Here is a 14,236-nt window from a genome sequence, read left to right on the forward strand (position 1 = left end):
CGGTGGAAATCTGGGAAAGTATGCGTACCCGTATGCATACTGGCGGAAGTTTCACGTCCGTGAATTTCTGCTGGAGTTTGGAAGTGTGAAGTGGTATGCGTACCCATACGCGTACTGGCGTAACCAAAATCGGTCCGGCTACTTAGGTATGTGCGCCCGTTTTCATATTTAAGTAGGTTACTTTCTAAAATCAGTTTGTTCATGAACTAAAACATTTATATAATAAGGAATGCAATATTTGCAAATTGTGCCTATAATGTTCATGAATTGATTCGAGCGAATCAAAATCGATTTTGCTTCGATTGTGTATTGTATACTTCTATGAGATATAATCAATTGAACAACTCTCAAACTAGTTCATTTGAGTCATTGGAACTAGTTATGGTAAAGATGAATAAGGTTGATACGAAAGTGCTCATATGTCTAACCATTGGTTAACTATTGTTAAACCGACTAAGTGTACACGTTTAGGTACGGTTGCACAAACCTAAATGAATGTACATTTCATTTATGTATAACAAGCTAAGTTCGATCTAATGGTTGAAAGATATTAGCTTGAATCTAATCAGGTTTTTATCTAACGGTGAATATTGAATGCTTTGTTACCAAGGTAACTTAAATTGCAAACCCTGATTTGAAATCTATATAAAGGAGAACTCTAGAAACTGGGAAACCTAATCCCCACACCTCTTGTGTGATACTAGTTGCATAGCTAGAGTCGATTCTCCTTTAACCTTAGGTTTTTCACGAAACCCTGTAGGTTAACGACTTAAAGACTTCATTGGGATTGCGAAGCCAGACCCAACTATTTTCTCTGTAGTTATGTGATATGATCTTGCTGTTTTCCATCGTGATTAAGTGAAATCGTAAGATTGGCTTGAGATTTATATCTCTGATAGACAAGATTGAAAACTAGTCACAAACACCTTCGTCTCATCGTTTGTGATTCCACAATATCCTGTTTCGTTAATCGGTTAAGATTATTGTGAGGTGTTTGATAATACTATGTTGTTCTTCGGGAATATAAGTCTGGGTTATCAATTGGTTCCTGTTCACCTTGATTTATCAAAATACAGAACAAAAACTCTTAGGTATATATGTGGGAGACAGATTTATCTATTCAATAGACTTTTATGTGTGATACAAATTTGTTTATAAAGTCTTCGACTTTGGGTCGTATCTAGGGGTGGTACTTGGGTTGGGTCAACCCACCCAACCATGGCCAACCCGAATGTTGGGCGGACATGGGCAACGTATTTCAAAGTTTTGGACAAGTTTGGGCATAAATCTTATGAACCCGAGTTAATTTTGGGCAAGCATGGTTACAAATATTTCTAACCCAAACAACCTTCCCAACCCGAAGAACTATATATAAGATATGTTTTATAATTGGTATTATCATCTATTTAGAAAATTTTTAGATATTATCTTCAAATCTTTTAGTGAAAATATAAATTATATCTATCTCATTAATCATTCAATATGAAAAGAGTTTATATTATTGTAAATAATCTTCGGTTATTTGGAAATTTAAAATAAATGGATCAATTAAATTTTATTATTACTAAATTTATTATTGTCACATTAACAAACTTGTATGTCTAGTGGAACTTGTGACAACCCGGGTGTTTATGGGTGAAAACTATTTCTGCTGGTTTAGGTAATTTTAGGTGTGTCTGGATGAGAAATGAATCTAAACCCTAAACAAATGAACTGCACGGGAGTGCTTTCTGATTCGAGAGATCAATCTATACAATTCTGGCCTAAACCAAGAAATGGCCATTCCAGACTTGCTTCGGTCACAAAGTGAAGGAGATGGGGTTGATCTTAGGGAGGGAAACGAAGAAGGTGTTGGTTGTTTATTCCTTGTATCAGAATGATGAACTGGCTTGCAATAATGTAAGCAATCAGTTCTGGATGTTTTCTGGATACGGATGACAACACTTGGTTTTTCTGTGTTGTGTTGAAAATAGGTGAAGGAGCTATTTATACAAGTCATTGAGCGCAAACATCATCTCGTAGGAAGTGGAGTGATGGAGTACTGGGGTCGTGCAAGTGATTGTCACACGATCACGTCTTTTCCCACTTTTCCCATCATCGTTAACCGTCCATGCCTCCTGACACGTTCTTGTGATGCCGCGTTGCACGTTGCATGCTGTAAACCGCCAGACCAATACCCCAGTAAGTATCCCCCAGTTTGTGACATGCTTGATGTCTCGAATGAGTGGATCGTGGGACCCACAGGAAGTAGCATACGGTGCTAGGTTAAATAACTGAGTAATTTAGGAAATCGATATTCATGAAATATCGTGTATACTCTATGCATGTAATGCATCGAATACAATCAATATGTATGAAGCATCGTTGTTTTAAAGCTTAACGGAGTAAGTCGCGGATTAAGCGTTTTAAAATAGCTGCATGCCCAACCATATTTTAGTGATCGTTTGGAGACCGCATGGGGGGCCATCCCTTGGCCGATCACTCCTTGTGGTAGAGTGACGGACGGTGATCACCAAGGTGCCTTATTGGCCGTTTAACTTTTAGCCTAGGCTGTTCGACCAAGCTGGCAAAGTTGGTCGGACGAGATGATCTGCGGCACATGTTTGCGACCGATGGATTTTAGGGTTTTAAAGAGGTGCGCAAGCATCACTCTTTAGCTTGACCGAAATCAAGCATGGACAAATTTTTGGTGGGACCGACCGGTCATGCGGGTAGACATCTTGCCGGTGTACAAGTCCAAGCCACTCTGTCTTGTGTAGGTGCGATCTACGCCACTCAATTTGTTCGGCAAAGATGAGTGGTCGTGATCGATTTGTGATAGAAAAATTTTGCTGCAAAGGATTTTAGGGGGCCACGGCATGCCATCTTTGGGCGCACGTTTCGAGGCGCCTGGCCATGGTCCACCTTGGCCGAATGGTTACATGCGTAGGTGGGCCCACGGGATCATGTTGACACTCTCTAGACCTCCTTAGTTTTTATGTATACCCTCCATCCGATCTGGCGAAGATGGATGGTCATGATCAAACTTCGACAACCCTAATTAGGGTTTTGGATCAGTCACGCGTGCGCAACTTTGGCCAAACGGTTTGGCAGGCTATCCTCCTCCTTTGGGGAGACCGACCGTGTGGGGCCCATGTTGGGCCGACGGTGAACTTATATGCACCTTCCCGATGGTCCTAAGCGATCTAAGCCATCCAAATATGCTGGCGAAGTTGGATGGTTGTGATCGATTTAAGACGCTAGTGGAATTTCCGCGACCCTTTAAGCATCACGTCAGCCACACTTCGAGCAAGCGTTCATTGCTTTAAGGCTAGGTCTTGAGAAAACCGATCTGGTGGGTGAGGAGTGGGCCCGCCAATGTGTGCATTAGCGCTTCAGTGATCAATCGTAGGATGATCTAATCCTTCCAACCAGGCTGGTGAAGTTGGACGGTCATGATAAGACTGCTTTGAGCGGTCTCGTTTGAGCCTTCCCCAAAGCAACGCGGCCATTCCTCTTTGGGGACGGCATTTGACAGGCGTTAGGGGTATAGCGTGGTGTTCGACCGGCTAGGGAATAGGCGGGCCCGTCGGTGAACATCACGGTGATTGCCTGCTGCTACTAGGGTTCTTCTAGGCTAGTTAAATTATGCATCCAACTTGCGTGGCCGTGATCGTTTCTGAGACTGACATGGACAGTCTAGATTTCCCTTAGGGAATTAAACATGCTCGATCGGGCTAATATAAGCACACCGACATAGGGTTCTCTTGGTTAGAGAATGATACGGCCTGCACGGGTATTTCGTGCATACCTCACTATTGACACTTGGAGATTCGTGTTACTCTGCTGAGAGTAAACACTCAGTCGTCATGCCGCACCAATAATGAGAGTCCTGCTGAGAACAACACAGGAAATACAAGGCCACTCATTCATTAATTAATAATGCTATAAATACATAGAATATTTGGGTTTGTTGCTACATGCACCATTCTGAGTGAATTTTGTATATTTATTGAATTGCTTCAAATAAATAAAACGAGAGGATTTCTGCGCTCATCGTTTGTCAAATGGCTTTACCCTTTGTAGGATGTCGGCACACTAAATCTGGTTTTACAATTTTAGCCTTGAACTAAAATCCACCATCAACATTAAGTCCACTTCCTAGCACATAATGGTTGCATTATTGTGGGGTATGCATGAGATGGTGACAAATAAAGATAAAACTTATGAGACAATGTTTGATGTTACCAGGAGAGATAGGTCGGCATGTAGTTGGAACATGTCACGTTCAAGAGGCATCCACGTGAGCGTTCCCCTAGCATGATGTCGGTTGGCCACAGGTAGGTTAGGCATGCGGTTGGTTGGGATCTCAAACCATTCATGACGATGCCATAATCCTCGACTCTGATATGGACGACCCCTATCATGAGGAATATCCTTACAAGGCTGCTAAAGTAATTTATGAAAAATATGTTGAAGCAACTCCCAAAGAGAACGTTGATGTAGCTTCTGGAAAGCGTGTAGAAGCAGTTTCTGAAGCGAACGTCGAGGCGGCTTCTGGAGAGAGCATTGAAGAGCTTCTAGAGTGTACGTCGAAGCGGGTCCCGGAGAGAGCGTTGAAGCAGCTTCTGGAGCGAACGTCGAGGAGGGTCCCGGAGAGAGCATTGAAGCAGCTTCCTATGGAGAGCGGGCTGAAACACCTTCTTCTGGAGAGAGAGCTGAAACGACTTCTGTTGGAGAGAGCGTTAAAGCGACTTCTTCTTCAGTTTGATTTCCCCTTGCGAATTACATGATTCTTGACCATCTCTCTCGTGTTGAAGAAGTTCTTGACTGATGGCGAAGGAATTTCATGCTGAGCCTCAGTCCCCAAGCGTGGTCTACGTGGCTCTATCTTGTATGCCCGATGGGTCTACCATAATAAAGTTATCGCCATCCAGACTTCGTACCAGTAATCATATTACTTCTCCATGGGTAAAAATATGCAGAAGTTTAGATTACCTTTGTATGTAGTGGTTTTTGATATGGTGAAGCTCTGGATGGTATCAATCGACGAGTAACGGTTCTTGGCAGCAACTGTGAACAGAAGAGACTGGCAGGGAGAGGCGTGGTGGAAACTTGCACAAACTTGGCACTCTTCATACAATGGTAGAGATCGTCTCGTTATTATAGGGAGAAGCTGGAACCGATGGCTTTCTTGATGTTTCTTCATGGAATAGAGAAGAGGGAGAAAGTCCCCTGCCCACGAGTATCCACTGAGCTTTCGACTTGATATATGTTGTCACGCTAGGTTCATGAGACCGTCTTTACGTCTGATATCTTGAGTATATCCTCGTATTTGGATATCTTGGAATCATAATGATAGCGTGCTTGCATCTCTCTGAATTCACCATCTTTGAGATGGGCAGTGCTAAGAAGTCCCCAGTCATATTCCTTTGCCATTATCATCTTTGGATCGTGTCTTTGAGGAGTAGGGAAGTTCCTCTTGAGTCCCAGGTGAAATTTTCTTTGGTAACGCAACTACTTCTTCTACGGGAGACGAAACTCTGAAAGCGTCTCTCATTGATGTAGTTATCGTCGATCCAGATATGGAATATCTTGGACGTTGTTTCATCATTGTGGAAGTCGTGTATATGGTACTAGAGTTAGCGATTTTGGACGCGCAGATGTTGTATCTCGGTGGTTATCCTCTTGCTGCTTCAGCGAAACTGCTTACAGGAGGCTGAAGCTTGCATTGCCTGTTGGTGATATGTATGCTTCCACGAACATCATGAGGCTCTTCATTACTGGCAGGCTTGTTCTTTCTAGCAGGGCAGGTGCTGTCGCAACTTGAGCGTTTAGCAGCTTCACGGAGTTCAGAGGATGTCTGAAAGCGCAGGTTCTTCGATAAAGCACAATTGACAGGTACCATCCTATTGATGCACAATTACACCACTTGTTGTTCAACCACATTTGGATCATGACCCTTCAGTGCCTGAATTCGGGACCTCTTGACATAATCATTTGGATGTTCACTGTTTCGCTGAAGCATTCCTCTTAAGTCTGACAAAGTGATTCACCCAAGCTGCAGATTCTTTCTCGATATGATGATGCGAACATCGCTATCTTATTGAGGCTACTCCCTTGAGGTGTCGGCTCCAGTATATCTGAAGATGTCTCGGGCTCGCTCTCGTCCGGTGATAGACACATTTTTGTGTCTGATATAATCTCAATTGTATATATTGTTAGTGCTTGATTTTGTATTTATTTTGGCTTTTTATGTCTTTGTAGGTGTTTTTGGAAAAATAAGATTTTGCGGCGAAATTGGCTCAAAAAGTGTTTTTTGCGTTCATGGGAGGAAATTTGCTATTCGGACTCTCACTTTGGATAAGGGGTAACCTAATCTCTAAGGGGCATCCCATTTCCAGGCAGCTGCTAATCGCACCCCCACTCTGGTTAGGGGTTTATCCTTCTTTATTGTTCAAATCTCAGGATTGGCGGGAATCTGGTGTACAAGCTGCGTATTTTCCTGGGAAGAGCTGGATTAAATTCTATTGAGTTTTTCTCGGTGTTTGACGCTGGAATGGATTGGTACCACCCTGTTACGACTAAATAGGGTTGGTAGGTCTTCTAAATTCGAAATATAGGGCGTTATGTGGAGTTAGGGCTGAACAGAGGAGATGGAAATATTATCGGATTTTCTGAAATTCCGTGAAGTATTGGAGAGGTTTCTTACGTGGAGATGAGTTGGGATGTACATGATGAGTCAGAACAGAGATTGTAGGTGGCACCGATTCGAAAAAATAGGCATCAATCTTCGGTTTGGATAAAACAGGGCACTGTTTATTCGTGGAAGTTTCATTGGTTATATTTGTGGAAGTTTGGTGCTTTGAACGAAGGATTTACTCTCTGGGATTCGTATCTTTCAGTTTTAGGAAGTTTTATAACTCACAAACCGCGTAAATTAGATTTGGAAGAGAAGAAAATTCCGAGTATTACTGCCGAAGAAAAGAGTTATTTTTGGGACTTCACTTGCTTTATACGGGACCTTCCATGTATATATATATATGAGGCTATGGAGTCACAGAAGAGGGTACGCAACCTTAGGAGAAGTTTAGAACCCGACAGAGAAGAATCAGTCGAGTTGCAGAGCGAGTTACACCAGCAAGAGAAGAAGAAGCTGAACACCATTCAAAACAGTCGTTTTTTCAGTCTTAATATCTCAACACTTAGGCGTCTCAATTTGTAACACTGCTACAGTAACCAACAGGTCTCTGTAACAGTTCGTCGTTTGTAACAGCTTCTTTATAGCGCCAATACATCGTTGCAAACTGTCTGTTTTATTGTCTTCCTTCCTTTTAATCAACTTTTGAACCATAAACCAATATTTTAAGCAAGTGATTAATATGAGGAGATAAACCCTATTGCTGAGGCGATAGAGGAAGCTATTTTTCCAACAAAAAGTGGTATATTCTATTTTATCTTTTTATTTGCAATAATTATATGATTATTTGCCTTGAACTATTATTGAATATGATTTTTATTTGAGTGATTGTGATTTATTTTGATGGAGTATGCTTAGTTTTAAGACTTTTGATGCTTCATACTTGGTATTTACAATTATTACTTTTGAAAATCTACTTGTTGCAATACTTTAGAATCAAATTAAACGAGAAAATTGCATAAATATAAATATTGGTTTAATCACTTTGAACTTGGAAAATAGTGGAATCTTAGCCTCAGTGTTTCTTTTAATATTGATATCATCTTTGTTTGAGTTTGCTATAATTTTTATTGTGTTTTCTATTTTAGGTTTGAATTTAAGTCTAAAAAAAATCCTTCACAAGTCTGAGAAACGACACTCTTTTTACCACTATCTACAAATAACATCAATTTTTGGCGCCGCCGACGCGGACTTGTTTTTAGGGTTTTAGATTTATTTTATTTTATTTTTATGTTTTTTATTTTTTTTGTTCTTTTTTATGTTTTTGGGTATTTATCTTGTGTCTACAGGTTCTGGATCATAAAGAAAATTGAGCCAAAGAGTTTGGTGATTTCATAAAGACTTGGAGCTAAAGATTAAAGCAAAAAGAACAGAAAAGAAGACAATTTTATTTTAGACAATTTTAGTTTAGGGTTTGTTTGTTTTCTTTTAGAAAAAAAAACTGTATTATGATTTATTATTTTTGTAATTTTTCTTTACTTTTTGGACTTTGGGACTTTGGGACATTATTTTTTTTTATTACCCTACGGAAGGGTACTTTAAATATAAACTGTTTGCAGAGAAGGAGGACAATTACGATATTGTCTCTGCACCTTGGGTTCGTACACTAGACATCGGAGTCAGTGGCCCGAGTCGACTACAACCGATTCATCCCCCGTCTGGAATGAGAGGTAAGATTCTAAACACTCGCGAATCCCCTGTCAGCGAGTTACTGGACTCCTTCGTATGCATATATGTTGAGGACTGAATACGAACATTTATTTTTCTAGTAAAGGGCAAGGCCTGGCCATACAAGATAAGGGTTCGGATTTCATCACCGTTTTCTTCTTGCCCCCTTTAGGAGCACGTAACCTACGCGAAACTAAGCCTAAAATTTTGACTAGAACGAGACCGATAGGGTAACGAGCTTAACAGGAAAGTCATTCGAAAAATATTGGTTACTCTTTTAAGCATACTTCGAAGTTCTTGACGGTTTCTGTAAGTTGAATGCGTGACTGCGCCGCCTTGTAATACCGGTGAGGCCTTGGGTATCAAAGATCCACCTAGCTTCCCTCGCCTCTATTAAACTTACGTTAACTCGGATTGATTCCAGAGGGGTTTGCTTAAATTGTAACGAATTCCCGTTTGAAGGATTAGAAGCTGGTCTAGAAACAATCTAAGTGGAGCCATCATGCTTTTTGTTTGCTAGAAATCAATAGGTTTGATTTGGTTGAGTCGGCCTTGATCTGTGTTTGCTTACCCTTCCAATTTAAAAAATTCTATTGCATGCCTGAACGTAAAAGAGACGCACTAGGTAGATTTGTTAAAGAGAAACCTAGTAGTTCTAAGCGTCACGATTACCTTAATCTAGAAAGTCCGACTTTTCAAGAGTCTGTTTTTCAACGTCCTTTGACTGAGGAGAGAATCCATGTTGCTCTGATAGCGCCAGAAATGGAAACTTTGAAAGCTTTGTTGAATCCAACTAGGTTTACTCGTCCTTCGTGTATTAAGTTAGCTGAAACGGAGGCACCTTATGAACTGAAACCTGGGACCTTACAGATGCTCCCAATCTTTTTAGGGAAAGAAAATGAAAACCCTTATTACCATGTTAGGGATTTTGAGGAAATTTGTAGTACTCTAAGAATTAGAGGCTTAGATGATGATGCTTTGAAACTTAGGTTATTCCCATTTTCCCTGAAAGATAAGGCCAAGTCGTGGCTGTATAGTTTGGACTCCGAGTCAATTGAGACATATGAACAACTTACATCTGCCTTTTTCAATAAGTTTTTCCCTAGGCACAAAACATCGTCTATTAGGACGCAAATATGCACATTTTCACAACAAGAGGGAGAATCTTTATATAGGTATTTGGAAAGGTTCAATGATTTATTATCCCAGTGTCCTCATCATGGTTTAGAAAAGGTTAGGCTAGTTCAGATCCTTTATGAGGGTTTAGATTATTCCACAACGACCATGGTTGAGTCTCTATGCACTGGTGGATTTGAAAACCAAACTGTTGATGCGGCGATGGAATTTTTTAATGAAATCGCCGAAAAAACCCAGCAATGGGAAAATAGTAGGGCACCCCAGAAAACAATTCTTTTAAGTAGAGGAAACGTTAATAGGGTAGAAGGAGGCTATGAATCAGATGCCAAAATTGCTGCTATAGCAAAAAGGTTAGAAGCCTTAGAAGTGGGCCAGACTAGTGGTAGAGTGGAGCCTTTTTGGGAAGGCCAGAATATTGAAGAGCAAGCCAATGCTCTTTAATAACACTAGATTTGATAACCGTCAAAAGATTGACCCATATTCAGAAACCTATAATCCTGGTTGGAGAAACCATCCGAACCTTTCGTGGTCTAAGGGCCAAAGTCAAGGTCAGTTTAGTAATTCTAATGCTCCCCCAGGTTTTGGCTATACTAAGAATCCTTCAGGACTAGCTCAGTTTCAGAATCAGTCAGATAAGAAAATCCTAAGTTTAGAGGAATCTCTCGCCTTGTTAACTCAGCAAACTGCAAAATTCAGTTATCCGTAGAACAGAGTCTACAAGCTAGTAACAATAGGACAAGAAAATAGTCAGGCTATTTCCGAGTTAAAAACCCAGGTTGGTCTGATAAGTGATTCTTTGAGAGAAAAAGGTAAGTTTCCTAGTCAAACACAACCCAACCCTAGAGGAGTTCATGAATTAGGTGCAAAACCATCGAATCAATTGAATGCTGTTAGAACCCTTAGAAGTGGTAGAGTTGTAGACAATAAGGTAACCATGCCCGATAGTGAACATACTGTAGTTCACCCCTCAGGATCTCACCTCTCAGGACCAGTAGCTGAAGAGACTGATAAAGTTTCTGATGATGTGAATTCGGTTCCTGAAAGGTCTGATTTTAGCCTAGAGCCCCATTTCCTCAGCTATTAGTACCAACAAAGAAGGAATCGAACTTTAATGACATAGTGGAGGTTTTTAAGCAAGTTACCATAAACCTTCCCTTATTAGATGCAATTAGGAAATTCCTGCTTATGCCAAGTTCCTTAAGGATATGTGTACGCGAAAGCGAAAACTTAGCGTCCATAAAAAGCCTTTTTATCTAGTCACGTAAGTTCAATCATTCAGAACACCACAACTCCAAAGTACAAAGACCCAGGTTCTCCTACCATTGCTTGCACAATAGGTAACTTCCGGGTAGAAAAAGCTTTACTTGACTTAGGAGCCAGTGTGAACTTACTGCCATTCCATGTATACTTACAGCTAGGACTTGGTGAAATGAAACCTACTCAGATGACACTGCAGTTAGCTGATAGGTCTGTTAAAATCCCTCGAGGTGTTATCGAGGATGTTCTTATTGAGGTCGACAAGTTTATTTATCCAGTGGATTTCGTGGTCCTAGATACCCAACCTGTCCCTGACCCAGAGAACCAGATACCTGTGATTTTAGGTCGCCCATTTTTAGCTACGTCTAATGCGATCATTAACGTCGAATGGTGTTATGAGTTTATCTTTTGGTAATATGACTATGGAGATGAACATTTTTAATGTCAGTAAGCAACCTCATGAGCTAGATGACACATGTGTTGAGGAGGTGAACATGATAGAAGCCTTAGTTCAGGAGTCATTACCAAACATTTGTCTGAAGACCCATTAGAAAGTTGTCTATCCCATTTTGGTTTAGATTTTGACGACGATAGCACTATTGAACAGGTGAATGCTCTATTAGATTCTACCCCTGTGTTAGACACTGATAGATGGAAAGCTAGGTTCGAACCGTTACCAGTTTCTGAGACTACCCTAATTCCTTCTTTAGAAGAGCCCCCAAAGTTGGACCTTAAACCACTACCCGATACTCTAAAGTATGTGTTTTTAGGCCCATCTGAGACTTTACCTGTGATTGTAGCTTCCGATTTGGATAGTGATCAGGAAAGTAGGCTAGTAAATGTACTTCAAGACAATAAGGAAGCTTTAGGGTGGACTATAGCAGACATTAAGGGTATAAGTCCTACTGTGTGTATGCATCAGATTCATTTAGAGGAAGACTCCAAACCTTCTAGGGAGATGCAACGTCGACTGAACCCTAACATGAAAGAGGTAGTTCGAAAAGAGGTGCTTAAGTTGTTAGATGCGGGTATTATTTACCCAATTTCAGACAGTAAGTGGGTCAGCCCTGTTCAGGTTGTCCCCAAGAAATCAGGTATCACTGTAGTCCAGAATGATAATAATGAATTAATCCCAACCCGAGTGACCACGGGATGGCGTGTGTGTATTGACTATAGGAAATTGAACAAGGTCACAAGGAAGGATCACTTTCCCCTTCCTTTTATCGACCAAATGCTAGAGCGATTAGCTGGACATAGTCACTATTGCTTCTTAGATGGCTACTCCGGTTATAATCAGATCGTTATTCCCCAGAAGACCAAGAGAAAACCACTTTTACCTGTCCCTTTGGTACCTTTGCGTATAGACGCATGCCTTTCGGGCTATGTAATGCCCCTGCAACTTTTCAGCGTTGTATGATGAGCATATTTTCTGATATGGTAGAACGGTTCTTAGAGGTCTTTATGGATGATTTTTCAGTGTTTGGTTCATCTTTCGATGAGTGCTTGCATCATTTGACATTAGTGTTGACTAGGTGTAAGGAAAAAAATTTAGTGCTTAATTGGGAAAAATGCCATTTCATGGTTAAATCAGGAATTGTTAGGGCACATCGTCTCTTCAAAGGGTATAGAGGTAGACAAAGCCAAAGTTGACCTTATTAAGACTTTACAGGTCCCAAAAACCGTAAAAGATATTAGGTCATTCCTAGGGCATGCAGGTTTTTACCGTCGATTCATTAAGGATTTTAGCTTGATTTCTAGACCTCTTTGCAATTTGCTTGCAAAAGATGTTAAGTTTGTCTTTGATGATGCTTGTTTAGAGGCTTTTGAGAAGCTTAAAACTTTACTCACTACTGCCCCGATAGTCCAGGCACCTAACTGGAACCTACCCTTTGAGATTATGTGTGATCTTCAGATTATGCTATAGGCGTTTTAGGACAACGAGAAAACAAATTACTTCATGTGATTTATTATGCTAGCAAAACTCTGAATGATGCCCAAATGAACTACAACTACCGAGAAGGAACTAGCCATCGTGTTTGCCTTGGATAAGTTTATCCTACCTATTAGGTTCTAAGATCATAATCTATACAGATCATGCTGCTTTGAAATACCTTTTATCTAAGAAGGATACCAAACCTAGATTGATTAGATGGATCCTTTGTTACAGGAATTTTCCCCAGACATTAGAGACAAAAAGGGTGCAGAAAATGTAGTAGCAGACCACTTGTCTAGGCTAGTTGTTAGTTCCCCTAGTGATTCCCTTCCTATAAGGGATAGCTTTCCTGATGAACAATTGTTCTCTGTTTCCCAATCACCTTGGTATGCAAATATAGTGAATTATCTTGTTACTGGTCGAACCCCTCAACATTGGGGTAAGCAAGATCGTTCTAGGTTTTTAGCCGAGGTTAAGCATTTCTTTTGGGACGATCCTTATCTGTTTAAGTATTGTCCGGACCAGATTATTAGGAGATGTGTATCTGAGAGTGACCAGTCTAGTATTATCTCCTTTTGTCATGAACATGCATGTGGGGGTCATTTTAGTGCTAAGAAGACTGCTGCTAAGATTTTGCAGTGTGGATTTTACTGGCCTTCGTTGTTTAAAGATTCCCATAGTCATTGTGTTTCTTGTGAGCGTTGCCAGAAGTTAGGAACCATTTCCCGTAGAAATATGATGCCTTTGAACCCTATTTTAGTGATTGAGGTCTTTGATGTGGGGCATTGATTTTATGGGTCCATTTCCTATTTCGTTTGGTTATCTTTACATACTTGTTGTAGACTATGTGTCTAAGTGGGTTGAGGCGGTTCCGTGTAAACGAATGACCACAGGGTCGTAGTCCAGTTTTTGAAAGAGAATATACTTACACGTTTTGGTACGCCGCGAGCTATAATTAGTGATGGAGGTTCACACTTTTGTAATAGACCGTTTGCTCTTTTAATGAAACAATACGGTATTACCCATAAAGTAGCAACCCCATATCACCCTCAGACTAGTGGTCAGGTAGAGGTTTCCAATAGGGAAATTAAACGTATTCTAGAGAAAACAGTTAATCCAAATAGGAAAGACTGGTCGTCGAGGCTTACTGATGCCTTATGGGCTTACCGTACTGCGTTTAAGACACCCATTGGAATGTCACCTTATAGTTTAGTGTTTGGCAAGGCATGTCACCTGCCTGTTGAGTTAGAGCATCGAGCCTATTGGGCTATTAAGAACTTAAACTTTTCACTTGACAAGGAAGGAGCTCAAAGAAAGCTCCAGCTCAATGAGTTGGACGAGATTCGTAGAGATGCATACGATAGTGCTAAGGAGTATAAGAAAAAAATGAAACTTGTGCATGATAGGAATATTTTACAAAAGTCATTTTCTCCAGGTTAAAAAGTTCTTCTGTATGACAATCGTTTGCATCTATTCCCCGGGAAGTTGCGCTCTCGGTGGACCGGTCCTTTTGTGGTCCGTACTGTTTTTCCTCATGGCGCTGTTGAGATTGAGACACCAGA

General features: G+C 40.7%; 1 pseudogene; it reads right to left on the minus strand.

Moving 5' to 3' along the window:
* Nucleotides 1-9,473: 9,473 nt before the first annotated feature.
* On the minus strand, nt 9,474-9,573 carry LOC113292135 (annotated as a pseudogene).
* Nucleotides 9,574-14,236: the final 4,663 nt, after the last annotated feature.

Source organism: Papaver somniferum, chromosome 6 (assembly GCF_003573695.1).
Source record: "Papaver somniferum cultivar HN1 chromosome 6, ASM357369v1, whole genome shotgun sequence".
NCBI classification, from domain to species: domain Eukaryota; kingdom Viridiplantae; phylum Streptophyta; class Magnoliopsida; order Ranunculales; family Papaveraceae; genus Papaver; species Papaver somniferum.